The sequence below is a fragment of the Ptychodera flava genome, chromosome 20 (assembly GCF_041260155.1).
Source record: "Ptychodera flava strain L36383 chromosome 20, AS_Pfla_20210202, whole genome shotgun sequence".
Lineage (NCBI taxonomy): Eukaryota > Metazoa > Hemichordata > Enteropneusta > Ptychoderidae > Ptychodera > Ptychodera flava.
The window spans coordinates 32,172,037-32,199,975 of NC_091947.1; the positions used below are offsets into that span (position 1 = coordinate 32,172,037).

The following is a 27,939-nucleotide window of genomic DNA, read 5'->3' on the forward strand; positions in this document are numbered from 1 at the left end:
TGCAGATTCTCAACATCTTTTAAGGTGTCTTTAAAATCAGCCATACACACAACATTTTTACTTGCGTCCAGGATAGAAAGTTCAAGTTTATGAGCAACACAGTGAATAGCTATTATCGACGGTATTAGTTCTCTGATTTTTGACACAACGCGAGTTTTTTTGCCCGTATTTACGGATGCCCCGTCAAAGTTAGAATATACAAGTGATGGTTTCGATCCGCTTTCGGGACGGAGTTCTGTTAAATTCAAATCAGCGGCTGCTAATCCTGTTACGAGTGCATTGAATTACGCCTTGTGATGACACACTTTCAAGAGGAACAATGCAAACTTGTCGTGTGACTGGTAATTTGTCCTTCCTGCAAACGTATCAAACATAAACAATTTCCTGCTCAATGATAGCTCTGTCAGTACTTCCATCGGCAAGGGCACTTACAAAGTTAGCTTGTTTGATTTCAGACGGGATCATTTCCCTTAAATTCTCAGCAATGCAGTGCATGAAAGTTGTACATCCATGCGCATTGACATAGTTTTTCCAAGTTCAACGCCATTTTTTAGCTGAATATTGCAGAGAAATTCAAAGTCCGAGAACGGCTTACCAGCTTGTACCACCGGCATAGGCAGTGTTGAATATATATTTCATCCTGTCTTTGTTATGAACTAAGTTTTGCAAATGCCTTCGCGACAGGATGATCCAACATCAAGCTTAAGCCGTTGAACATGAAGCCATAGCATGCATAGAACAGGTGCAGCCAACGGGCCATTCATCGGAAAAGCTATTCCAGGAACAATTTTTGAGGGCAGGGGAAATTTTAATTTTGCTAGGGCGGGGGACATGTTTTTAGGTGGTAGGGGAGCAAATTTTAGGGGTTTTTTGTAGGGCAGGGCGGATATCGGTTGATTGTCCGGGGACAGGGCTTGGCGAAAAAACTTTTTGAGGGGAATTGTTTCCAGGGCAGGGGAATTGGCAAGTTTTTTTTCGCCACAGGGTGAGGGAGCTTCAAAAATTCACAGTGGGGAAGGGAAACAGGCAAAAATATGTGGGGAGAGGGTGAAAATGAAGTTTGAGTGTGGGAGGGTAAGTCGAAAAATTTTCTGTGGGAGGGCAAATTATGAACAGCTATTAATTACCCTCTTGACTTAAAATTAGTCAGTTCACATTATTTGTCATGCACAATATATCTTATTATTGTAAGCACCTTTTAAAAGTGCATTGTTCGTTGGCTGCACCTGATAGAAGACCTTGTTCAGGCTGTCAAACATTCCTTAGCCTTCCTATCATTGATTGATCCTTGATAATGCAAAGTACACCATAAATGTACTTCTGCTGTAGAACTATGCGATCTCAATGAGTCGATCTTGAAATTTGATGATCAGAGCACTGTGTTTACTGGAGATGTGAGGAAATTGTTGACAGTATAAACAATACATCACGTTGCCCGCCACATCGTATCTCACCCATGGCCATGTTTTGGGCTAGTTTTCTTGAAATTTCTGTACTCGTTTTGCATGGTCATACCGTGGTCTTGTGAAAGTGTCTCTGTACTGGTTTCTGCACTCTCGCTCCTTGTCTTCTTAGTCCGGTTTCCAATTTCATTGTTATTGTCCAAAGTGGCCGTACGGGCCTCTCTCACTATTCTGAATATCGATCGCTTGAAGATGGCTATATCTCACTCAGTTAACATGTGCTCGATTAAAATGACGTTGCATTGTTTGCACTTACCGTCTGACGATGTTATTGCAAACTGGTACAAATGAGACAATCACATTTTGCTGCCGTTGATTAGTGGATATTTGTGATATTTAGTCTACCTATATATACGAAAATAGCGTTCTGTGATTCCTTTGCACTACATTACATTGCATTTATTCTTCAAAATAAAATAGGACACGTTGCTTAAAGCCCCAGTGCTGCTAACTTTTGATGGTTTTTTCATTATTTTTATTTTATAAATCAATTGCAACTTCTTATTCTACTCCCCAAAGAATGTTGAAACACCCACTATTTAGCTTGTCAACTTAGCGTCTATATGTGTAAAATGCATGGTTATTGTTTACATTTGAATTCTAGTCCAGACCAGAAGTCAGTTTTCAACAATAACAATACAGTTTACAACCATAGGGGCTGAGTTGACAAGCTGGATACAGTGTATATCAACATTCTTTAGGGAGAAGAACAAGGAATTATTGTTCACATTCAAACTAAAAATGGTGAAATTATCATCAAAAGTTAGCAGTACTGGGGCTTTAAATGTTACTATCGAACTAACAATTTTGAATATTATACTTTTTATTTTAACAAACTAGGAAGAAACTTTCAAAAAGCTCGGTAAGGTGCACAGTGGGATGAGTGAAAATTCAATGTGAAGGAAACAAAGAGAGATCATTTGGATTTCCATATTTGGAGTTATGAATCATTAAAGTGACCAATCAACGGGGATTTTTTCTGTGATGGATTTCTACGTCATTTGCGAGCCAACATGGGCGTTACTTCTACCAGTACTATTTGCTGATCACAGCATCTCAAATGACATAGTAAGCACTAGAGTGAAACGTTCCCGCCTCTGTTGCCAAGTAAAGGTGATTCAGCTTCTTAGTGTAACGAGTTGCTTTGGTAAAACATTTGACATCACACCCAAAACGAAATTTAATTGGCTCTCATTGCAACTGGTCCACAGACTTTTGAGGGGTGATTTTATACTGGTCCGCGATAAAAATCACTGGGACCTAGGACCAGCGTAATTTTCAGGCCTTGATATATATATACACACACACACACTCACACACACACACACACTGAGAATCTGGGAACTTATAATTGCACTCTACAGGCTGTTTTATGCGTTAAGCCATCATCAGGAGTGAGGGTTTGGCAGGAATGGGACTTTAGGGGCCGTGGATAATTAAACACACACACAGTAAATGCAACATTGTGGGTTTTTTTTGGGGGGGGGGGGGGTTTGGCTGTATTTCGATTACTGTGCGCAAAAAATCGCACTTTAAGTTCTCCTCTCGCAACATCTCGCTACACGTTTTTCTGTATCGCAAAATATGGCGCTACATTATTAGTCCCCACGGACACCGTCCGGGGGGACTTATAGGTTTGGTCATGTCCGTGCGTGCGTGCGTGCGTCCGTTCACGCAGATATCTCAGAGATGCAGGGAGCGATTTCATTCAAACTTGGTACAAGGATTACTTCATATGTCATACAGATGCACGTTGATTTGTTTTGTGATACGATCCAATATGGCCGCCAGGCGGCCATTTTATTACAATTTTTTCATGTACAGAGCCATAACTCAGACATGTTTCAACCGATTTTATTCAAAGTTGGTACAAGGACATTGACCAATGTCATAGATATGCACGTCAATTTGTTTTGTGATACGATCCAATATGGCCGCCAGGCGGCCATTTTATTACAATTTTTTCATGTACAGAGCCATAACTCAGACATGTTTCAACCGATTTTATTCAAAGTTGGTACAAGGACATTGACTGATGTCATAGATATGCACGTCAATTTGTTTTGTGATACAATCCAATATGGCCGCCAGGCGGCCATTTTATTACAATTTTTTCATGTACAGAGCCATAACTCAGACATGTTTCAACCAATTTTATTCAAAGTAGGTACAAGTACATTGACTGATGTCATAGATATGCACGTCAATTTGTTATGTGATACAATCCAATATGGCCGCCAGGCGGCCATTTTATTACGATTTTTAGCTCCCATAGCCATATGTATATATGGCAATGGAAGCTATTCTTATAGGCTAGGGAAATGTCTGTATGTATGTATGTCTGTATGTCTGTATGTCTGTATGTCTGTCCGTCAACATCAAAAACTCCAAAACCGCTGCACATTTCATCCTGATATTTGGTGTGTACATGGATGATGGGCTGTAGATGAGATTTTGTTCAAATGAAGTTGTCATTGCCAAAAATATGCAAATTAAGTGAAAAAATGTAAAAACAGTCAAAATTGAAAATCTCAATAACCACTGAGCAGATTACATGAAAAATTAGCATGTAAGTACTTTTGGCTGACCTGAAATAATTGTGCTTTTTTTGATTTTTTGATATTGTTGAAAATATACAAATTAGTGCCAAAAAAGGCGTTTTTGGTAAAAAATCTCCTTCTTCATAACCGCTGGTCAGACAGCTTTGATATTTGGTATACAGGTCCCTATGGATAACCCAACTTGGATTTGTTCAAATTGTGATGAAATATGCAAATCTGTATTTTTAAGGAATTTTTTTGTCATTTTTGGTCAAAAATTTATTTCATCAAAACCGCTCGTCTGACAGCTTTGATATTTGGTATACAGGTCCCTAGGGATAACCCAATTTGGATTTGTTCAAATTGTGATGAAATATGCAAATCTGTATTTTTAAGGAATTTTTTTGTCATTTTTGGTCAAAAATTTATTTCATCAAAACCGCTCGTCTGACAGCTTTGATATTTGGTATACAGGTTCCTACAGATAAACTAAATATGATATATAGAATATATGATGAAATCTGCAATTTTGTATTTTTTGTGCAATTTTTGACATTTTTGGTCAAAAAATGTGTTTCTCAAAACTCTTGTCTGATGCCTTTGATATTTGGTATACAGGTTCCTGGGGGTTCTCCAAGTGTGATGTAGTGAAATTTGATGAAATCTTCAATTTTTGTATTTTTGGGTCAATTTTTGCCGTTTTTGGTCAAAATATTGTTTCTCAAAAGTTACTCATGTGATAGCTTTGATATTTGGTATACATTTTTATACATAATTATGATGAAATCATCAATTTGTATTTTGCAGCTAATTTTGCCATTTTAGGTCAGGCCATCCTGAAATGAGCTATCAAAGATATCCACCTTCTTCATCAATACACGTGTCACAAAAAGTTGTTCTCTACATAACACAGCAGAGCTCTGTCGACCTCATGGGTCGCTTGTTTTTTCAAACCGCTTGTCAGACAGCTTTAATATTTTGTTAACAGGTCCCTAGGATGACCTTTGTGAGATAATTTCATACAGTCAGGAAATACTTAATTTTGTATCATTGTCTATAGCAGCTTCAGGGACATTGGCCCTATGTTTAAGATGATGTTGTGATTCAGTAAGCATTTGAAATGGTAAACTGTATTTGGTGTTGAAATGCGGTAAAAATAATGAGAAAAATAGCTGAGGTGATTTAAGCAGGTTTGGTTTCCAACAAATATATTCAAAGTTTTTTTCAATGTTAAAGAGTGATTGGGGGGGGGGGGGGGGTCCTGGCAGATTTTGAAAAAAATCCAAACAAATGTCAATAAAAAAAATCAGCCACAGAAGGATTGTCAAAAAGAAAAGGTGAGATAGTGGGAAAAAAGAATGTACAGTGTATCGGATAAAAAGATGTTCCTCATCAATCTTCCAGACAACCCCCTTTTATCAAATGGTACACCCCTGATGTATTTTTATGTGCCATTAAACATGCAGTGTATTTTAGTTTAAGATGTCAATCAAGTTTGGTAAGGATTTGAAAGGAATAGTCAAGTTCACCACAGTTTAACTTTATCTCGTGTGTCATCATCCTTGTGTAATTGGTTAAGTTTGTAAGTTGCTCCAGATGTGGATGTACCAGCTGTTCTGGAAGAAAACAATGTTTACTTTTCCCTATAGGGTTTCTGAGTTAATGATTGCATGTTGAAATCTCTCCATGTATCTGGTGCATGGGCAAACAAAATGTAAATATTGGTTGCATGTTATGTATTTCAATCTATGTCAAATATTGTAAATGAAAAATCAAGAACAGTTTGCTGTGTGCTTGTAAAAGATAACATGTATGTCAATACATATTAAAACTGCCTTGCAGTTTGATTGTCTTAAAAATTATCACAGAATTAGAAAACGAAAAGAAACTAATCAAATTGCTGTAACATATTCACCCTCAGTGTCTGTAGGCCTATACTTAACTATTTTATCATTACATTCAGCTTTTTGTTATATCTTTATCACTCTCCATGGGCCTTAGGCACACTTGGGGTCAATGTCATCACTCTGTGCCAGTCTGTGAATGTCAGTCTGTCTGTATTTTTTAGGCCCATGTTTCATACAATTGGTGGTTTGTTTTGATAACTTTATTTGGTATATAGGGATAACCTAGCAATACAATTTTTTTGACAAAATGTGACATGACTTCGGTGACCTTTGACCTCAAATATACATATTTGTCCATAACTCAGTAACCACAAGTGCTACACCCTTCATGTATGGTATGATGGGACACCTTATGATGCCACATATTGTACCTCATTAATTATGTGCATATCTAATTTTGAGCAAGCCAATAGAGCCAGAGGTCTGATTTTTGATATATAGGGATAACTATAGGAGAGAATTTTTTTTGACAAAATGTAATGTGACCTCGGTGACCTTTGACCTCAAATATACATATTTGTCCATAACTCAGTAACCACAAGTGCTACACCCTTCATATCTGGTATGATTGGACACCTTATGATGCCACATATTGTAGCTCATTAATATGCACATATCTCATTCTGAGCAAGCCAATAGAGCTGGATGTCTGATTTTTGGTATAAAGGGATAACTATCACCATGTGAAAGTGTTCCGTATCCACAGACCTATAGCAATATCCATTTTGATGGATTCTTACAGTATACAGCAGAATCCATTAGAGTATCATCATTATCCAGTACTGAGAATCCAGCACCGGAATACATAATGGATTCCCCCAGTATCCAGCAAAACTAAGGCTGCGGGGAATACATGCCAAAATCCATTTTGGATACTAATGGATTCTAGTATCACAATGCATTGTGGGTCTAAAAAACACAGACCTGGCTAGATTTTGAGAATCCATAAAAGTATTTATGATGGATACTAGCCTAGCCAGTGTAACGGAAAGTATGACTACTGCAGACACTTTTTTATGCTGAGTGAAAGCGTTGCAAAAGTTGAAACACCTAAAAATATTACCACTTGTAAATTCGTTTTGCAATCAACATTGGCAGTGTCAAAAACGCTTTTTCCTAAAGATCCTATACACATACAAATAAAACAAAATTCCAAAACTTAATGTACGTCAAGAACTACAACGTTAACGATAGAGGACTATGGCCTTTCATGATCAATCATTTGAGTCAAGACATGGATTGCGTTTATACTTATCAGCTTGAAACCCCCTCCCCGATCAAAGTGACCCCTCTCCTGCTGCAAGTTTACGTTTATCGATACCAGGTTTTGTTCGAGCTCGTTATAATTTGAGACGGTATATAGTGGACGGAATCGTTCATTACCATCTGTAATGAAACCAAGCAAATATGTCATCGTGACGACGAGCTATACTCTCAAGAACTTGCGTCACATTGCCGAAAAAAAAAACTAAGAAAATCGCAGAAATGTAGAAGTGACCTTTACTAGCTCACTGGATGAAAATCCAAATTTAACATTCTTTATGCAATTGCATAAATTTGCATAAAGTTGGTCAGCTCCTGTACGCACCTTATGCAGTGCATAAAGGTGTGTAAACATGGTGTCAGTGGTGGTGCCTATATGCATCTTTATGCACTTGTATAAAAGGGTTTAATGGCTCACTAAAATTATGTACCTTTATGCAATCCAATAAAGTTGCATAATTTTACGTGTGAGGTAAAGATTGTAAAACAACACTGAGGATGACAACTTACAGTCTCTACAAATTGGAAAGGACTATATGTGTTAAAGAATAGCTGGATGTATAGTGAGAAACATATAATCACTTCCCTGGGCTCACATTTCTAACGTTCACTCTATATACCCATCTGGAAACCATCTTGAAGGGCTTAGTGTTTGCACTTTGGGTCCCCGCACTGTAGTAGACACATATCCCTCCTTCAATTCTTATCATTTTATAACTGTCTTTTTATCTTTCGACTGAAATAAGCTTGCGTTTTGTATACCACAGCATGGATGTAAAAAATAGATGTAAAAAATAGAAGGATACAGGACACTCCTTTGATCCTTTGTTCAAGGGATAGTTGCCGCCGATTCGTTATCTCGTAATCCCGTAACGGATTAGCGTGTTATTTTATTCATAGCGTGCCTTCGGGTTGTCATCGGTAAACGTCGAGTCTTTCCGTGCATTACCACAGACAGCGTAAAAATAGCGTCTTTCGTGCCAGTTATGTTGTTGTAGCAATACTACGACCTGTTTTCTATCTTAACGATGATATGCAGCTCATCGAGGAGGAAAACAATCGACTACATAGCTCCTGGCTCACTTTCGGTCTCCTGTGAACACGGTATAACAAGAACTGCGCATGTGTAATAACCTTTCCCTTCTTGAACAATGCGTCAACCCGTGCAGAATGGTGACGCGACGCAATGAACTTCGGCGAAAAAATCACCAGGGAATTTTCGGCCAGGTACTCTGATCGATAAACATGACCAGACCGGAAAGTCTATATATATGACTTTAGTTTTGGCGTAACAGTTCTTTCAGCAGTGTCTTTGAACGTCTGGAAACGTGACTTCAAACGGGTGAACCATGGCCTGAACGACGAACGCATTTGCACGCAATCCTATGGGGACGAACTATCGGCGTACCGCAAATATAGAATACGATAACTTCAACGGCCAGGCGAACTAGCACTTAGGACAAACATTTTTTAAGCGTTCATACCTTGAACCTTCTAATTAAGAAAAAATCAGACTCCGCGGTTAGATACTTTGTAAGTTAGAGTAATTTTACGATCAGGGGACTTTATCCAAGTCGGTTCCAAAGAATAGTCATAACTTGGTCAAATATGCGTCGATTTTCTCAGTCTTTGGTTTGTTTGAGCTCTGTTCAGTCTGGGCATTTAACACAAGCAATTTCACAAGTTTGAAAGTTTTTTTTATGAATTTGGCAACAATAATTTGATGTACACGATATTGTGAGTGAAGTGGGTGTGTCCGAGCCGTCCTGATCGCGGCAACCATGCCACAACTTCAAAGACTAGCGTAGACAAAGAAATAACAATAGGTGTGAAAGGGATTATAGGGCTGTCCTGTATCCTTCTATTTTTTCTATTTTTTACATCCATGCATCCATGACCACAGTATATGTTGCTGCAGTCATGACAAAAATAGCTAGGTCAGGCAATGGCAAGTCATGCAGGGCTCTGATTCATTGCTCCATTGTCTCAAGGTGTAAATAGCCATATGTCATTAACATATCAGGAAGGTTGCCATTGATATCGCCACAGCAGTTACACATGGGATACTTCCCTTTTCGTCACACATCATTCATTCAAATGACAAATGTGTGGAGTCAGTAGACGACAGCCTATCTTGTGATAGTATTTGGTAGCCGGTATCATGACAGTTTGTGTTCGTGTCGGCTACACAGACGATCTGCCCTCTTGCGAGTTCGACTTTGTGAAAAAAAGATATGACCTGCGACCAAAATTGCTTATTTGACACATAACCAGGAGACCTGCATTACATTTTGCACCGGTATGTCATGAAGAAAATAGTGATAGGTCAGGCAATGGCAAGTCATGCAGGGCTCTGATTCATTGCTCCATTGTCTCAAGGTGTAAATAGCCATATGTCATTAACAACAATCAGGAGGAACCCCTTGAATGTATAAACAAAAGCGGTTTTCTTGCTTCAGTCACTGTTGCTAGAAAGTTTAACTGAAAATAGACTTTGTTCAAGTCTGAAATTTGCATCAAATTCTTGTAAACTTGTTTTCTTTTCCTTAACTTGTTAAAAGTTGATTGAACGCATTGTCATTGAGTTGCACCCGAATCACATTTGCAGGATCGCTGTCAGCCCTACTGCACTATGGATGAAAAAGGAATGTTATAAATTTGAAAGATTTTGTGATGCATAGAAAATTATGAGTGAAGTGTGTGTGTGTGTGTGTGTGTGTCCCTGGACGTACCACAGATACGTCCATGGAGTGTCTTGGCCGTCCTGATCATGCCACAGCTGAAAAGGCCAGCGTCGACAAAGATAAAATAATAGTGTGAAAGGGATTATCAGGCCCTCCTGTACCCTTACATTCATGACTGCACAGACTCCACTTCTAGTGCGTTCTACAACTTTTAAGAACGTCTACAGTAAAAAAAGTAACTTGAGTAGTTTTGCGTGAAATAAAGATGACCGTGATATAGCCGTGATTAAAACAGCCTTTGTTTGCTGTCTTACTCGACCTCAGCTGACTACCATGGCAAAAGTCGGAGACTGCTGAGACGGGAAGGCCATTATCAAATTTGAAAATTGTGAATGTATCGGTCGTTTTATCCAGATGATTTAGTGTCCTTTTCGATATTAAGTGGTCGAACCAAGGCCCCCGGTACGCACTCTGTGGTCACAATGCATAAGCAGTACAGTCAGGGTGAAGTGTGCAACACAGACAAAGGGAATTATTTGTTTGAGTGTGCAACAAGCATTGTCAGGGCAGGGACTTCCCTAATTACCGTGGTCACGGTCCCTCCACAAAACCGTACCGTGGTTAATGTCGGAATGTGGAGAGGTTGCCTGATGTCCTCCCACATTACGTGTATGGCATAATGTTATGAACACTCTGGTGCACGAATGCTTCAATCGTCGTTTGTGTGCAGAGGGTCTGTAGCTTGACGAAACCCTATGATACAACTTGTCATTTGCATCGTGCGGGTTTCGCATAGTTACTATCAAATCGCCTGTGCCCTGGCGAGTGCATAGCAATTATCCGGCGAATCGACTACCTTTCAAAATCGAACAACGAATGTTTTAAAATAATGAGTAAAATTAAATGCTGAACACAGAATCGACAATACTGAAAATACTTTGCTGTAGCTGATGGCATCAGTAATTTGAAATACGCCCAAAGGGAACCTACTATAGTCATAGTTTCCGTATGAGTAAATCGGTACAGCCAGCCATCGGTAAGAATGAATGTGAAAAGATACATCAATGCTGTAAGGTCAAATTATTTTGCTCTTGTAGGTAAGATGTGTCCTTTTTTAAAATTTTTCCTTGTGCTTCCTAGTGTACCAAGTATTTTCTGGTCAGATTTTAGAGTTGCAAACGTTGTATCTCATATAACGGTATGACCGCCAGGTTTGTCTATTGGGTATGTAAGTGTAAGAGTATCAGGGATAGACTTCTCCAAGTCTGTGGGCATATAAGTATCAAAAAATAATAAATTGAAGGACTAAACATCGGCAAACCGTTGTGTTAATGGTAGGCTATTGCGCAGATCGTGGAGTGAACGCCGCCTGGTCAGCAAGTAACTCAACTGAAGAGAAGCGCGACTGGGGGCCAGTCTACACCTGGGACTGTGTTCCGTTAATAAATCCTGGGCTAAAATTTAATTTCCTAATAGTATAAAAACAGCATCTAATGTGCCTATCAGATATCATGAAGTTTGACGCTTGATTGTAAAATATTAGTGCATGTTGCTTTCTAATGCTGAATTCTCATTGAGAAAACAGAAAAGTATCAGGAACTTGTCATGCTTTTCATATGCGCTGCAGGTTTCATTATGATTAGCACACTTTGCAAAACAGACGTTCAATTTACAGACATCAAAATATTTTTATATATTTCTGATATATTAAAGTACAGCGCCCGGAGCGCCCGCTGAAAAATATTAACATCTGGATATCACTGATATATATATGTCTGTATATGAAAGTCATGCGGCTGAAGGGATGCTGAAAAATAAGTTCGATATTTTAAAGTAATGCGCTCGAAGGGCGCACCGACAACATTTTAAACATACAGATATCTCTGACATATATGTCTGATATATTAAAGTTTCGTGCTAGCTTGAAGGGGGCTCTGAAAAAAGTATTATTAATATTAAAGTTAAGCGCCTAAAGGGCGCGCCATGAATGCAACTGAATGATGAAATTTGTCGCTTGCACGATGCATTGTAGGCAAGTATGAGTCCGTGTCAAAATTCTAAAACAGACTGAACCCCCTCCCCAATTGGAGATTTCAAAAAACATGGTGACCCCCCAATCATCATAGTCTAAAACGGGGTGACCCCTATGAATCCACTGCCCCCCCCCCCCCCCCCCCCCCCCCCCCCCCCCCCCCCCCCCCCCCCGCCGAATAAACTGACCAGTCCCTTTAGTTGACTTTAGCAATTATGACTCTCAAAGGCAGGCACGTTTTATAACAACGACTAAGATCATAATCTTTCGCAAAATGCGCTCGTTCTTCATGCAGTCTCATAACGATTTGTTAGGGTTGTCATCGATATCGCCACAGCAGTTAAACATGGGATACTTCCCTTTTCGTCACACATCGTTCATTCAAATGACAAATGTGTGGAGTCAGTAGACGACAGCCTATCTTTGATAGTATTTGGTAGCCGGTATCATGACAGTTTGTGTTCGTGTCGGCTGCACAGACGATCTGCCCTCTTGTGAGTTCGACTTTCTGAAAAACAAGATATGACTTGCGACAAAAATTGCTTATTTGACACATAACCAGGAGATCTGCATTACATTTCACACCGGTATGTTTTTGAATATTGCCAATATACTCTTCGCCAGTGGTTTAATTCAACCAAAGGACCGTGCTTCAACCACATCAAAAATCGACTCGGAGGCGAGTCGAGGCTGTTCAGTGGCAATGTTAGCTTCACCGCTCGAAAGTTATTCTCGGAAACAGGACGGCAGCATTGGTCAGGGCCGGATTTCGCACATTATATGGAAAGCTGTGGTTATTTCTTCTAATATGTGATTGGACTGCATACTTCTTCTTTGGGCCTTGGACTTTCGCCGCCGAAACGTCAATTAGCAAACAAATCACAAGATAGTTCAGTCACATGAATCCGTAAATTTTGATGCATCGATCTATCGTGATGAATTCTGAACTAACGCGCATTAATTTCAGAGTTAGGGGAATTATTTGTACTAGTTTCGAGAACTTATAATATCAGTATACTCATTGATATAAAAAATAGACCGTACTGCTGCATATCAAATCATTTTTTAGACGATGAACTTCGAAGTTTTAGCCTACATTGTAGGCCTACACATTTTTATATTAAAACACTTTTCTGGAAAAGCGGGTGTATGGGAAAAGATACCGCGACTGTAGCGACTATTGCTCAAGAAAATGTCTTTTCCACTTTCTGCATTTACCTTCGTGGTCCATTAAATCCAACGTCAAGTCATAGTGAACTCTGAGCTCAGTCCGCATGTACATTGCGACCGTGATATACGATGATGGATTTCATAAAAAAGTGCTAGAATTTCGCTTTTCCCGTCAGTAGGCCTACATGTATAGGTTGGTAGTTATTATATCAGACTGATTTCAAACCGTGTTCATATTTCCCAAAGTTTTAATTAGGCCTAATAGCTGCTATATTTTGACCATCTTGATAAAGATCTCGCCACCGGAATATTCATGAAGGTAAAAAATGCGTAAATCGAAATCCCATTGTGTACATGCTGAGAGGTAAACTGCACAGCTGGCAGCCTGTTGATGAAAATTGATCCCCTAGCTAGCTCGTAGCCTGCTGCTCTCTTTCTTTCTACCTCCATGCTTTAGCTGGCGAAAACGAATATATGGTTCAGTTAGCAATATTTTTATTCAACGAGAGCAAAAAAAATAACATTTTCTTCAAGATTGAGTGAAAAGTGATAGTTATCAAATTCTTTGCAAAGTTCGTTTCGTGAATATTTGAGCACTTGGGGAGCCATACTCAGAAGACGCCATTGTTATGGATAGCGTCGCGTCGCCTACTCAACGTTGCGTTCGTCTACATTTTAGTACTGACACGTCCCGCCGGTGTCTAGGAATGTCCACTAAAGACTCTAATCTTGAAATCCTGGACCGTCTCGACGACTATGCGGTACGTTTGAATCTAGTGCCAGTGTGGTGATCGCCAAAGAGTCCTGCATCAGCTGAACGGTTCTCGTGTAAGCTTACAATTTACCAGGTATGTATGTACAGTATTGTATAGCTATTCACTTATTCTTGACCAGCCAAGTGTCTGGGATGGGATACGTCTACTCCTTCTGGTATAAACGTGTCCAGCAAAATCTGTATCTGGCACAGTATCGAACGTTTGTTTGTTTTAAATCATCGATATTCCTGATAATTTCAAACGAATTATGAACATCGAATTTCCGGGTCACTTTATGCTAATGAGTGTTGATACCTGTCAGGGACTGGACAAAAATTACGGTTGGGGGGATTGATTGGTGTTTTTAGAGGCCTGTGTTGGCACCAGATTGTCTCACCAGAAAATTTACCAACCAGATTACAGTTTCAATGGAAAACAAAAGGTAGTCCTCCTACATACTTAAACAAAAGCAATCCCAGGGATCAGCAAAAGTGCCTTATAAAATGGAAAATAATGACCCTTCAAAAAGTGTTAGCAAGGAAAAGATTGTCCCTCCAAATTTTCATGTGCCCTGTGAGTCACAGTCTGTATAAATGATATCTTAATAATTGACATATAAGTTTCTCATTTAACTTTGAACTGTTAAAGAATACTTTTAACCTTCACAAAAAATCACTAGGGTGAAAGACAAATATCACATTTTTTGTTCACATCTGTTCTTTCAACCAATATTCTCATTGTGCACATTTTCAATTGCCAAACATTTATATAAGCACAGATTTAGCTTGTGTTGTATTTCAAAATACCTTTTCATATTTTCTTCAGAGACCAGAATGTACATGTTTAGTGAATCAACATTCCGGTGAAATTCCAAAATCAAATTTCTTGAACACACATTCACTAGTAACCAGCTCAATCTAATCAAGTGTATTAACAGTGTTCAAAATAACACCTGTCCGGCAGTTCGAGACTGGTTGTTTTTCTGCAGGACTTGTAAAATAAAAAGGTTACCAGTCTTGCGGACAGGTTGACTTTAGCGTGGGGAGTCTTCTTTAAAAATATGTCTGCTATTTTTTCTCTCGGCTCCCATTCAAATTTTATGGCAAGACAGTTTTCTTTCCCGTAAATTCATCCTACTCAACAGCCCATAACAAAAATACTTAGGCACAAAAAGCAATCGCAGTATCAGGACTGGTAAGTTTTTGGCAGGACAGGCAACTTTTTGAAGTTACCAGTCCTGGTGACTGGTTGATTTTTTCCACAAATTTCGAACACTGGCATTAATATCAATAATTAAGCATCTATAAACACAGATATAGCTATTGATTTATTGCAAAAAAATCATGGTTTCCTCATGGACTACAATGTATATTGAATAATCCAAAAATCAAATTTTTTGTACACAGATGTATTTTGCATCCAAATTCCAACTACTAGAATTACATAAATTATCAAACATGGATAAATGTACATAAAATGCATGTTGCATAGGGGAAAACTGTCAATATTTTGCCTAACAGATTCCAATGTATTAAATTTGATATTTTTTTAGTAAAGCACTGTATTGGCCACATCCTGTTTTCAAATAGTTTCAATAGTTGCGCAAAAAATGGTAACCCTGCCCTAAAGGCATGCATGACAATTCAAAATACTTTTTTAAAAAATGGACCCCAAAAAAGGCCTTACCCCCTGTAATTTCTGTTCAGTCTCCATGAAAAGTAATCCAGGAACACATGATTTATACGCTCTATTGTTTGTTGAACCTCTACTCAAAATGGCTGTGCATGAAGGTTATAATAAGATAATGAAGATTTGCAATCCTTTATTTTCTTTTGAAACTGTAATCAGTTGAATGTTGGCCGATTTTTTAATTCAATCCCACAAGTCCACTTATTCAAGCTCAAATTATGTATGCACAATGCTCAAGGACAGAATAGGGCCCATTGATATTTTTTGACCTTTTTTTTCTATAGTCATAGGAGACATTACATTTAATGATTTATGTTGTCAATTTATTTCCTTTGTCACAATAATAGTATTAATTTAGAAGGTTATAAATAATGCAAAGTTACATGTACATGACGACTAGCATGTTTAACCCATTGCACCCTGACCCCCTGGTACTCTATGACGTCATCAGACATTTATGTCTGAGCCGGGTTCAAAGGGTTAAAGAACCACTAGCTGTAAGTCTTGAAATTTGTTTACCTCAAAATACATGTATCTCCCCATTTTGTCCTGGTTTTCTCTGAATTCTACCCTATAGTATCGTTTATGTAACTTGTGTGACAAATTATTGATATGTTGGACTTGCACAACTCTACAAATTGCTAAGGACTGTGATTTTTACTGTGCGCACCGGTAGGATTTCTCCGAGAGTGCCCCCGCTTTGCAAACATAGACAATTACTCATACACTGCAGCACAAGAGAGTTACCTGTACGACCACGGATAAGGCTAATTCACGTGCCGCGAGCCAAAGTTCAGGTTGCATGATTAGCATTTTAAGCTAGTAGAAATAGGTGCATTTTCACTCTAATTCACTTTATCGATTAATCTTCACTGTTAAATCACATTTAATGAGGCCTTGTATGTGCATAAAGTGGTGACCTGTGATATGTGTGTTCACGAATTCAACCTGTGCTGGCCGGTAAGGGACTGGAAAAAATTTATAGGGAGGGAGGGCGAATTTTTCAAAACGATGCTGAGAAAAGTGACTCTCCCCAATCGTTATGCTGTCCCTGTACGTGCTATAGTCAACGTCAATAATATTTTATTTGACAGATCTTAAGTAATTCATGATGTGACGCCTCATCCCACCAAATATGAAGGCTATTGCACTAATACTGGCAAATAAGTTAAATTCAGGTCAGAGGTCATCCTGGTTACTTGATGTTTTTTGCTGTACACTTTCCTCCCATGATGGCCGTCCAGCAAAAATCAGACCTATAGCCATATTGGCTGGGTCAAATGTCATCCTGGTCGCTTGATATTTTAGCAGAAATCTTAGTTAACATAATCAATCATCTCTTTCCACTAAACTTCAGACCTCCACCTCTGTTAGCTACAGTGTTGGGTATTGAATTGTTTAACATTTCACACTACCGGTATGACTGAGGTGAGCCCAACTTCACTGCGGGAATGTATGAACTACATGCATTAGCATGAACTCTGTGTGACCAAACAATTCAGAGAATGTTGCGCCCTGAGTGGCCCATCCAATGATGAAGTAAGGGCCATTCAACATTTTATCGCATGAATTGCACAATGCTCTGTGCATTACATTGGACTGCTTTGTGCAGTTTGTGTGAAGATTTCAGTGCAGATATGCACAGTATACAGGGTTTTTGCTTGTATGCACTGTGATGGGATTTAATGTTTTGGCAAATATTTAATCACATTGCAATCTTTATCTTGTCCAAAATTGCATGTACAGTCCCAGTGTTAGTTAATAATAAGTGTATACATCACCAAAATTAGAACATTCTCACAAACTTATTTTGGCTTGACGTTAAAATCATAAAAACAATGCTAGAAGATACAGCTAGTGGGGGCTTAAGTTAACATGAGATTAATTTAATCTTACCTAAACATGATATGTCATTTTATTTCTGTTTCTGCTGAAAATGAAATGTGGTGTTACTTTCAACAATTACATGCACATTTTAGATATTGATATGACCATGGATGTAAAAAGAGTCAATTTTTCATCAATGGTCTGACAGTCTACCAGCTCTGAGATACTGCAGGAATGCATAGTGCAGTGTGAATCCAATGAAGTTGAGCCTTTTCAGGCAATGAAAACGCTTGATATATTTCTGATTCAAATATGTGTTGATGGACTGTCAGATTAATATGGTGATTCATCGTCATTATTGTCACGTGAAATCTGATGATTCATCATCTGTGTTTTAAGATAATTTAATTTTTCACAGTAGGATTTTTAACTCTTTTTATTTATTTCCTTGCAAGTTGCAGGTCCCCTGGAGATATTTATTAGGGGTTGAGCAAATAGGAAAAGTGTAGTGCCCCAAGGAATGACAGAGTCACACGAAAAGGCATGCCAACAACTGAGAAGATTGAGAGGTATGTACTTCATACACATGTACAAAGTCTGCACTGATAAGTTTTTTGTTTAAAGTTGTGAACTTTGAAGGACATGCTAACCAAAGCACCAGTGTTGGTGAATTATGGTACATGAACATGGTTAAGCAGAACCATTACAACACAAAGTAAGACAATTTTACTATAAGTTGACCGTTTATGTTTGGTTATATTTGCAGAGCACCTAGCTAACAGCAATACCCTTACCAAAATTCACCCTACATTTTGCCTACTTTATGTAGCCCGTGAAGTGTACATATTTCTCAAAACTATGTATTATCTTTGTACAGAATCAGTAAAGAAAAAAGATACATGTTTTACACATAGAGTGTACCTATATAGTACACAGAATCCAATGTGATGCTACTTAAAGCTATCCAATATCATCCAATATTGGAACGCTTTGTATACGTAGAGCGTACTTAATCTTAGGGAACCTCCGTGAAAAAAGTATCATGGAGTGTACTTGTCGTGGAGGGGTAAAAAAGTGTACACATGGGCGTACTTGATTTCGTCGAGCATAAACAAGTACACATAATGTATATGCTAGTCATCCATTATCAAATCGACTGCGGGGATGGGGGGGTGGGGTGGGGTGGGGTGGGGGGGGGTGTGTGATCGATAGGGGTTACTCATTCATGCAGTATTGATAAGTTACCTTAGTCTCTTGATGTTGATTGTCAACAGCAACACTCACCTCATTTTCCTGTCTCTTATTCAAAGCACACACTGAAACAATCATATTGCTTAATTAACAACAGTGATCATACTTTAATAACAGTGTGAAAGATATAAACAACAACAATGCATATTTTGAAAGATGACGTTACCATTACTGTTGTGTGCGTTCAAATATTTGTGTCCAAAAATTCTAACTCTTGTATTTTTAGAAAATTTGTGATGAGCAATTTAGGATATTGTAAGTGACAGACTAACTTATAAACCAATACATTTAAATATTTGCCATTAATTTTAGCACTTATCGGCACTTGTGTACTAAAAAAAATCTTCAAATAAGCATTAATATTTCAAACAGCAGAGTTAAAAATATCATTATAAATGACAATTTCACCAAAAAACTTGAATGTACAAAATGGTGTGAAAAAATCAGTATGACACTGTTGAAGCTGGAGCAAGAAATAAAATTCTTGTGTTCAATTCAGCAGTTTGAATTAAAGAGGTAAAATACAGTTTCTCAGAAGTTTGTTTTATCGGCATGAGTACTGTATTTTGACAACATTATCAAGTACTGTCGGAAGTGAAAAGGTTTTACAAAATATCCAACTTGCATTGTTCAGCATGTTGACAAATAGTAAAATTGCTTAATGTACTGTCCTGAGTGATGTCACACTTCATTATAAGGTAAATGTACATATCTTTTCTGTAAATAGTGAAATGTGAAAACAGCAGTCCAGTAAAAATGATTGCTCAGTTTGAGATGGTTTGTTCGAAGGATTAGGTTTCACTGTACTTGCATTGTGAAAAATGTAATGATGAAATGTTCTCTGAGTATGAAGTCTCTGTTGCGTTGAAACAAGTTTGACAGATTCATGGAATGCTTCACTCACTGTTAGTTATATCAGTCAATATCAGTATCCATTTGTACACCAGAATGCTCAGGAAATGTATTGCCATGGATACTGCCATCTCCATCGTCACTTCTGCTTCCATCATTATCTGTTGATCAATAGTTAGATAACAATAGTCAGCATGGACTTCATGTGAGCAAAAATACAAAATATGTTAATTTCACATAAAGTTACACTCATTGCACTATGTGAGGTGCTTGTAGGGAAAGAGAAAGGAATATATGAAACTTACCAATAATTGCAGAAACAGTATTAGGATCAATGCTTTCACGACAGTTAGCACCCTTCAAGTTTTTTTCCAACCAGATCCTTTGTTTTGTAGAAGCATTGCAGCAGGAAGAGTGCTGCCTTGGTCCCAGACTCTTTCAGTGTATTCCTTTATTCCTTGCATTGTTCATCTGCTGTTCATAAGTAAATACTCTTGAACCAGGTATAACTGCCAGCATCTTCATTGTAAGAAATATTGAATGCAATAAAAATAAAATTAGTATGTGACCTTGTTTATTACAATATTTGTGTAATCAAAGTACTTGACAACTTTCACAAAAATGCAGTTTCTAAAAAATATAAAACACATTCACTATGAAGAACTTCATCAGTAAACCTGTACTGCTCAGAATGGCACAGGCAGGTAAAATGTTTGCTACCAAATAGAAAAATAAGTTCTGTCTTTAAAAGCAATTTCAGTATTTGCAGTGTACTCTTTCATAAATTTCACATTTATTAATATAAGTTGATTTAACGAAAATATGATGATGGAGCTGCATGGTCCATTGATAACATGTTTTCTGGGTCTGTCATGCTGTGGCCATGCAATCCACCGGAATTGTCACAAATGATTGGTTGAAGATGCACGTGATATGGGCTAGCTCGGAATTAACGGACAATCACTGATACCGTGGGATTTGAATGGTCTGTTATTACGTAACCCTTCCTTACATTGTGGAGACAATGATACAAATTTTCTAACTTATAATCATGGTTCAGTGCGGATATTATACCTCAATGTCTTTCAAAAATGTATGGGAATTAGGTCTGATCATAGTTAAGATACAAAGATTGTCGGGTTTTGGCCGGTTTTGTGTATCCATGAACCAAGGTCAAATGCATATATATGCCTACCAGTGCATACGATGAATAACGATGACTCGAAATATTGCACGACTGAAACCATAAAACTTCATATTGAATACTTACCATGGTCACCAAAGTGAGTAGATACTTTCTTGCCTCTTGATTTTCCCATTGTTTGACGATTTATAGTTCGCTAGAATGAGTTTTTGCGGACGATACGGTTACACTGCTCTCAGCTGCTGTTGATTGAAATCCAGTCTCCAAATCTACCCGCCGGGACAATTTGCGCCGTGCGCAGTACCGCCAGAATTAAAACATTGCGTGTCATTGGTTAGATTTGTAATGCAGTGATAAGGTCTTTAGATAATTTCAAACTAAGTGAATCACCTGTTTTTATAGTTTAAACTAAAAAATGAACAAAAATTATCCCTCAAATTAGTTCCCAAGCGAAAACTATTATGACAGTTGGATGTTGAACGAAGTGACACTGACCCTTGACCTTTGTGAGAGCCAACGGCAATGCGTGTTGCATACGGTACCATTCACCATACAAACATGGCGGACGCAGTAAACAACAAGGAACGATATCGTCGATCAACTACAAGAAAAACGATCACTGTTTTACCTTTGCCATTTGAAAAGCCCACATAAAGGATTACAACGAATGACAAGATGGCGATGGAACAGCAACGATGACATAGTGTTTCGCAAGCTCAGAAGCAGCCATCGGTGACAACGTGTCTCTTCATATCGAAGCTTCAATATGGTTCAGAAACAGCTGGTGATCGTACGCGTTGTACGCGTGGCACAGTGCAGTGATACGCCTTCGTCGTCACCTCGAAACGGCATTTGCAGCGATGTGCATACCGAAATTCCACATAACGAAATGATAACCAGTTATTACGAGTTAATGATAGTATAACAGCAAACTGACATTGACAACAACTCTGAGCTAGATAATTGTGAGAGTGAAGTGGTCGGAGAGGCAAATGCAGAACCTGAACGCGGAAGTACTGGTGCATGGTGACTACCGATAGTGGAGCAGCTTTCAACGCCATTGATTCTCACGTAAGTAGTCCAATATTTTGATATGTTGCATATTCTTTTGCGTGATTAAAAATAACTATTCACATCCTAAATTCTTTAAATCAATTGCTCAGTCACCCCTCACTTTTAATACTTTCCCATCTACTTTCCATACACTGTGTTTTCTCAGCAAAAATTAAAAATGTATTGAACTGTTAATGCGTGTGTTATTTGCCCTAAATTTTATGTTCGGACAGCATAGTTTGTTTCTAAATGCGTGAATGGACTGAATTGATAGAGCCAATTGCAAAAATCAACCATCTACTGCACAGGGTATTGATTGACATAATTCCATAGGTTGGTTTTTACATGACATACAGGCTTCTTTGAAACCACGTTGCTTTGTCAGTATGTAGCTCAAAATTACACAACCAATGATGGAAGATTTTCAATTTAGATATTTTTATTTGCCAATGTAGAGAATGTAGAAGTAGGAAAATCTGCCTCACAGTAGACTACACAGAGGACACAATTTAAGAGAAGTCATATTTTGTTTATAGTGTTATTGTAAAGCTTATTGAATTACACAATTGTACATGCATATTAAAGGTATTGAACTGTAGATGCGTGTGTTATTTGCCCTAAATTATTATGTTCGGACAGCATAGTTTGTTTCTAAATGCGTGAATGGACTGAATTTGATTAAAATATATACAACTATTGGGGGGGCATTTATAATAATATGAAGCTTTGCAGAACATGCAGTATACAGATAATTTATTGCTTTATATTCTTTATTGTAGAGGAGAAGGCAAACATAGTGGTCTGCAATATTTAAGACACTACAGAATCATACCAACACATACAAGCTGATGTCCTGGACGAAAAGCTGTACAAGAAGCATCTTCAAGCAGATGGATTCTTCATCCAAACTGATGATGAAAAGAAAAACCAGGAGCTACATGTCTCTTTTCAAATCAACTTTGATGGTGTAGCACTTTTCTGTTCATAAAAATTCAGTGTTTGGCCTGTTTACATTGTTGTGAATGATCTCCCTCAAGAAAGGTACGGAATGCTACTGAATTTACGGGTAATATCCTAAGTACAGGCTATTTCTGCTTGACCACGTTACTTACAAATTTTTTTCATTGTGTACAACAAGTATGAAGGTAAAGTGCATACTTTATTGTCCCAATCCAGTTTTCTGTTCAGATGTGTGTGTTTGCAAAAGGGTAGAACATCTTGCTGTCATAAATCAATTTGAAGAGATGAAAGAAAAAATTGTGACTGACAGTCTTTTCACTGTTCCATTCCACATATTTAACTTTTACATAAAGAAAAACAAGGAGTTGTGGCCATCCCTGTAAGCCAAATTTTATGAGGTAATGGTTTCTGTTGCTACACTCAGCAAAGATTGTAACTTTGTTTGTCACGTTCCTAATACATTTGAAAAAGACTGATTTGGACCATGCAATGTGCCTGATTTAAAATTAAATAAAGATGAATTTACTGTATATTAAATATTTTGTAGATGCAGTTTTATTTAATATCAGTGTTTCATCTAGGATGGCATCAACAGGGGGGGTTCCCCTTTACCAGAAAATTTAGGGGGGATTTCACCAGTTCATGCATGTGTTTTACCTGTATCTCTAAGGTGTGACTGGCGCCATTTCATGGGGGCAGGTCCCCCCTTGACAAAATACTGGGGGTGCCAACATGTCAGCTGAGGGGAATCCCCTGTCCCCCTCTCTAGATGAAACACTGTAAAAAAATCATGCATGATTGCAAACAATGATATAGTTTTTGAAGTGCAGTTCTTGTGTAAGAAGAACACAAAATTAGAACACTTTGTCATCATGCTATTTCATAGTCATGCGAAGGCAAGTTGTGTCAGCTCTATATGTAGTCTCCTGGATGAAATGGTTGAGCATTAAAGAACATGTGAATACCACAAGTTGGCACAAGCAATGTGTGAAATAGATGTTGCTGTCTCAATCTGTGGCAATTTCACTCCCTGATTTCAGAAGTCAGTTAGCCATCCAGTCGGAGTGTACACTTGAAGCGTACCCATACTATCCATATATCTGACTTAGACTCTGCTGTAAATTTTCTTCGCAATTTCTGACTCAGACTGCAGTTATCTGCTTAGAGTGCACAGTTAAGTTTAGACTCTGTAATGATGAACTCTGGCACAGACCATGGCTATTGCAAAGTTATGTAGGTTTCGCATAGCCTTGGAACTGTTGACAATTCTAACCTTACACTCTCATGAAGATTTGCAGCACAATTGTAGGGACTGAGCGTACTCGGACACTACAAACTACTTCTTGGGGCAGCTTCGTTCAAATTTTTTCTTACCTGAGGCATGTGCAGTAGGATTCAAGTATACGCATTTACTACAAATTTTTCCAAAATGATACTTTTCACAGGGTCTGAGTATACATTACATCTACTTTCCAGTATGTTTTTTTGGTAAGGGTAAGCAACGAAATCTGCGTTTATAATCTTCTTTTGAAGATACAAATGTAATTGATAGTGATGTAGCTTAGCCCATGTCAAACTTTGAAATCACAATGAAATGTGTAAACTCTGCAATTTTATATAGAGAAGCAGAGTGTTGAAACAATAGTTTGAGATACTCCTACATACCTGGGACTGTTGACGCGGTGTTTACAGTTGTTACATGGTGGCAAATCCTTGTCGAATCGACGACTGCTGCATAAACAGTCACTGAAGAATCTGTGCATGCATTTACAAGCACTGGATATTTTTACGATTTTTAATCAAAAACCGTTCGTATACGTGTATGATGGTGACAAAAACAACATAAGGAATCTTGCGTACATTGTTACTGATTACTTTGACCAAACAAAAATCACCCAAATGCTGAACGATGATCATACAGAACTCTTCAGGTTGCAGGATTAAATGACCCCAAGCCCGATCTCAGTCAACAGTGCCGGGCTCGACGTCTACTCTATCAAAGTGGACAAGAGAATATACTAAATTTACCTTGAAAAAAATTCAAATTGTGTATCATATTGAAAAAAATCTACTGGGGCCACGAGCGAATTTAAAAACCAACAAAACCCAACAGAAGCAGTGGAATGATCATTATTGTGCAAGGTCGTTGTATTATATGTCAGGGTAAAAAATTGTAGCTTTGAAATTTCTGGACGGTATAAAAGGCTCAGTGGTACAAATGTTTATTCATTGTTGACATCGTATCGATCTGATTGACACAACAAATGTTTGATCGTGCATCCCCTCGTGATTGGCAGCTGTTTGAAAGCTTTCCCCTATTGTTCTTTGAATGCTTCGAACACGTCCACAGCATCGCAGCAGTTTTCGCATCAAAAATCAACTTAAAATGGATATAATGAGAGAATTTCACCAACAAGGTGATGCCACAAGTATTCACAAAAGTAATATGTTGGAACAATGCTTTAATTTACTCTTTGGTTGTTGAAAACTCCAGATTTTCGGGAGCATTCGTTGATGCTGTTACCATGTGCCACTCATGTTGGATTATGAATGCCCAGGGAGATAGGGGGTATTTATAGGCTCCGAGTCCCCTGCCTTTAATCCATACTGGCACCCATACGCAGTCAGTTCAGTCTTTGATTTGGGTGATTCCCCAGCATGACATGCCCTCTTTTAGTTCAATATATGTAAATGTTACAAGGCACTGTAGGTCAAAGCTGCATGGTACAAAAATATTTCTACCTCAATATTCCATCCTAATTTGACAGATTTAATATTCTAACGTATATGTCTTACTGTATTAGTTCTCGACCAACGTACAAAGACTTGGTCCATTTGCTGAAGCATTAATTGATGATATATTTTGCAAAATTAATAGTGGAAGCACGACCATACACCATGTGTCTTGGAGATACATTGATGTTAGTCTCTCCTAACAAAACAGGAATATTTAGTAAATAATAAAATAGGCAATGAATCAGTGAAAAAACATTTTTATCTTCATATTTGTATATTATGGCATAAACTTGTCAGTTGTGCAACAGTACATAGATGACCAGTTTATTCATCAAGGGAGCATTCAGTTATTACAGCCAGCACAATTTGAATGGGTTGGGGTTCACTTTAAATTGTTAAAAAAGTAGTTTAAGTGTTCAAAACATTTTTTGGGAGATAAAATGATTCGCTGCATTATTTCACTCTCGGTAGTCATTTAACTGTAAATCTGAACAAAAGTATAATTATCTGCCACTAAACATCTTGCCTTGGCAACTCTGAGGCTTGTCTTATTGTAAATCGAGCTCACTGAGAGCAATGAACAATTTCTATTACTTACATAGTAAGATATAGCAAGTTTTGTCAGGGAAAATATTTAACAGTGACCTGTTGACCACTAGTACCATGAAAATAGAAATGTTTAGTTGAAATTCCAATATCATTACTGTTGTCCACATCTGAACCTTCAAACACCCTATTTGAATCAAGTACATTTGTATCAATTGTCAAACACCTCAGAAAGCACAGAATGTGTTTGTTTTAAAGCATTGTAAAAAAAATTATTCATAGTTTTCTCATAGACTCCAGTGTATAGTGAATCAACATTTCAGTGAGATTCAGAAATCAAATTTCTTGCATACATATCAACTTTTAACCATTCTAGTCTAATGAAGTACTTTCAAATGAATTATCAAAGGTCTATAAATACAAAGATTTAAACAAAAACAAACTAAATGGATAATGTACAATTCTGATGATTTATTCTGTGTATCGTTATTTACAGAAATTGAAGGACGCAAACGGGGCTATCCAAGGACTAGCATGAAGCTGAAGACATTTGGTAGTTGTGTGTTTCTTCTGAGGACAGCGAGCAGGACAGAAGTTGCAAGGGTGGTGCCTTTATTCGGAGACACTTGCCATGGGATAGAGAGAGAAGTGAAACTGCGTACATTATGGAAAAACACTTGCATCAAAGGAAATGCATATTGAGGCTACCTTGCATTGAGGGCGTGGCCCCAATCAGACCAGAGCCTGAAGATGAGGATGGTGGGCCACACAGTACTAGAGATTTCCCACAATACATCATGATTTGTACCAATGTAGATTCCCCTGTGAAGTCTACCATGTCTCCCATGTGTAGACAAATTCCTGGACCACGTGTAGAAATTCTGAGAACGTACTTTTAAAAACACCTTTCTTCTCAATTCCCATTGTAAAGGATTAAGAAAATTGTGCTTGATTGAGAGAAGAGAAAGGATTTTTGTAAATTTTCCACTGATTGTGTCCTCAGCCATACAGAATAAAGTGATGGAAAGTAGGGAGAATTGTTGCACCTGTTTTATGAAACAAAAGGATATTGATTTTTTCCAAATAGAAAAGACAAAAGAAATTTACATGCTAACTATTTTCAGAGAATGACCCCTTCAGTTGGTAATAACGTGCTTCCCAAAACTGTGACATTTGTAGTACCTGAAGAATGTGACTTTTGTGGTTATTTAATGGTTTCTTTGAAATTTATACTGCAATATTTCAACGTACTTTTAATAATATAATTAATCAATTATCGTGAGACTTCACATTATTGCTTTTATGCAGAACTGAAAAAGTTACAAGAAAACTAACGTCGTTGGTACAAATCGAACAGCATTGTGGGTAATTGATTGTACTGTGGGCCATGAGCCGTTATACAGACAAATGACAATATCAACAGCGCTGACAACTCATTACAGGACAATGTTTAATGTATAAGCATATGTTTTGCATTTTCTTGATTCTGCTAAAAGCTCAATGATGCATTTTTAGTTTTGAACAAAGACCACTCAACTTTTGAATTTTATTTACTAGATACAGGCTGTACTCATGTTATTACACCGACGAGTCATAAACAGTGATTATTTGTATAATTGTATTTTTTGGGAATTTTTTCTATTCTTGGTCAAGAAGCTTCTCCGAGACCACAACTCCAATTGATTTGAAAGTTGGTGTGGAGGTTTTTAGGGTACAGCTCAGTAAGACTGTTTCAAATTGTGGTGAAGTTTGCATAATTGTATATTTGGCAAAATTTTTACCATTGTCTTTTGCCAAGTCTTTTTTTTTTAAATCGCTGCTACAATTGTACAGACGTTCAATGAATGACTTGAAATATTGGTTTCAAAAAGTCTGGTTATATTATTGTTTGTGATTTTTTTTCAGAAACCGCAGCTTTTGTTTAACACATGTGTCAATTATTGTAAATATTTCATTGGATTAGTATTATTCAGTGAATAAAAAGGACATTATTTTTTTAATTGCATAACAGTTGTATGAACTTAAATTGTTGATGTGTGTAGTGTAACATGTGAGTATGAGTAAAAT

General features: G+C 37.8%; 3 long non-coding RNA genes across 4 annotated transcripts; 2 read left to right on the forward strand and 1 right to left on the reverse strand.

Moving 5' to 3' along the window:
- Window positions 1-13,460: 13,460 nt before the first annotated feature.
- On the forward strand, window positions 13,461-27,880 carry LOC139120679 (uncharacterized). Of its 2 annotated transcripts, XR_011549131.1 has the most exons (3): window positions 13,503-13,907; window positions 17,786-17,899; window positions 26,369-27,880. It is a non-coding gene; the product is annotated as an uncharacterized lncRNA (long non-coding RNA). The 2 variants fall into 2 exon arrangements; XR_011549130.1 differs by lacking the exon at window positions 17,786-17,899 and having other exon boundaries at window positions 13,461-13,907.
- Window positions 18,661-20,863, reverse strand: LOC139120677 (uncharacterized). Its single transcript, XR_011549128.1, has 3 exons — window positions 20,704-20,863; window positions 19,739-19,952; window positions 18,661-19,594 (listed from the first exon to the last, which is right to left on the reverse strand). It is a non-coding gene; the product is annotated as an uncharacterized lncRNA (long non-coding RNA).
- Window positions 20,891-23,127, forward strand: LOC139120678 (uncharacterized). The gene is made up of 2 exons (XR_011549129.1): window positions 20,891-21,648; window positions 22,410-23,127. It is a non-coding gene; the product is annotated as an uncharacterized lncRNA (long non-coding RNA).
- Window positions 27,881-27,939: the final 59 nt, after the last annotated feature.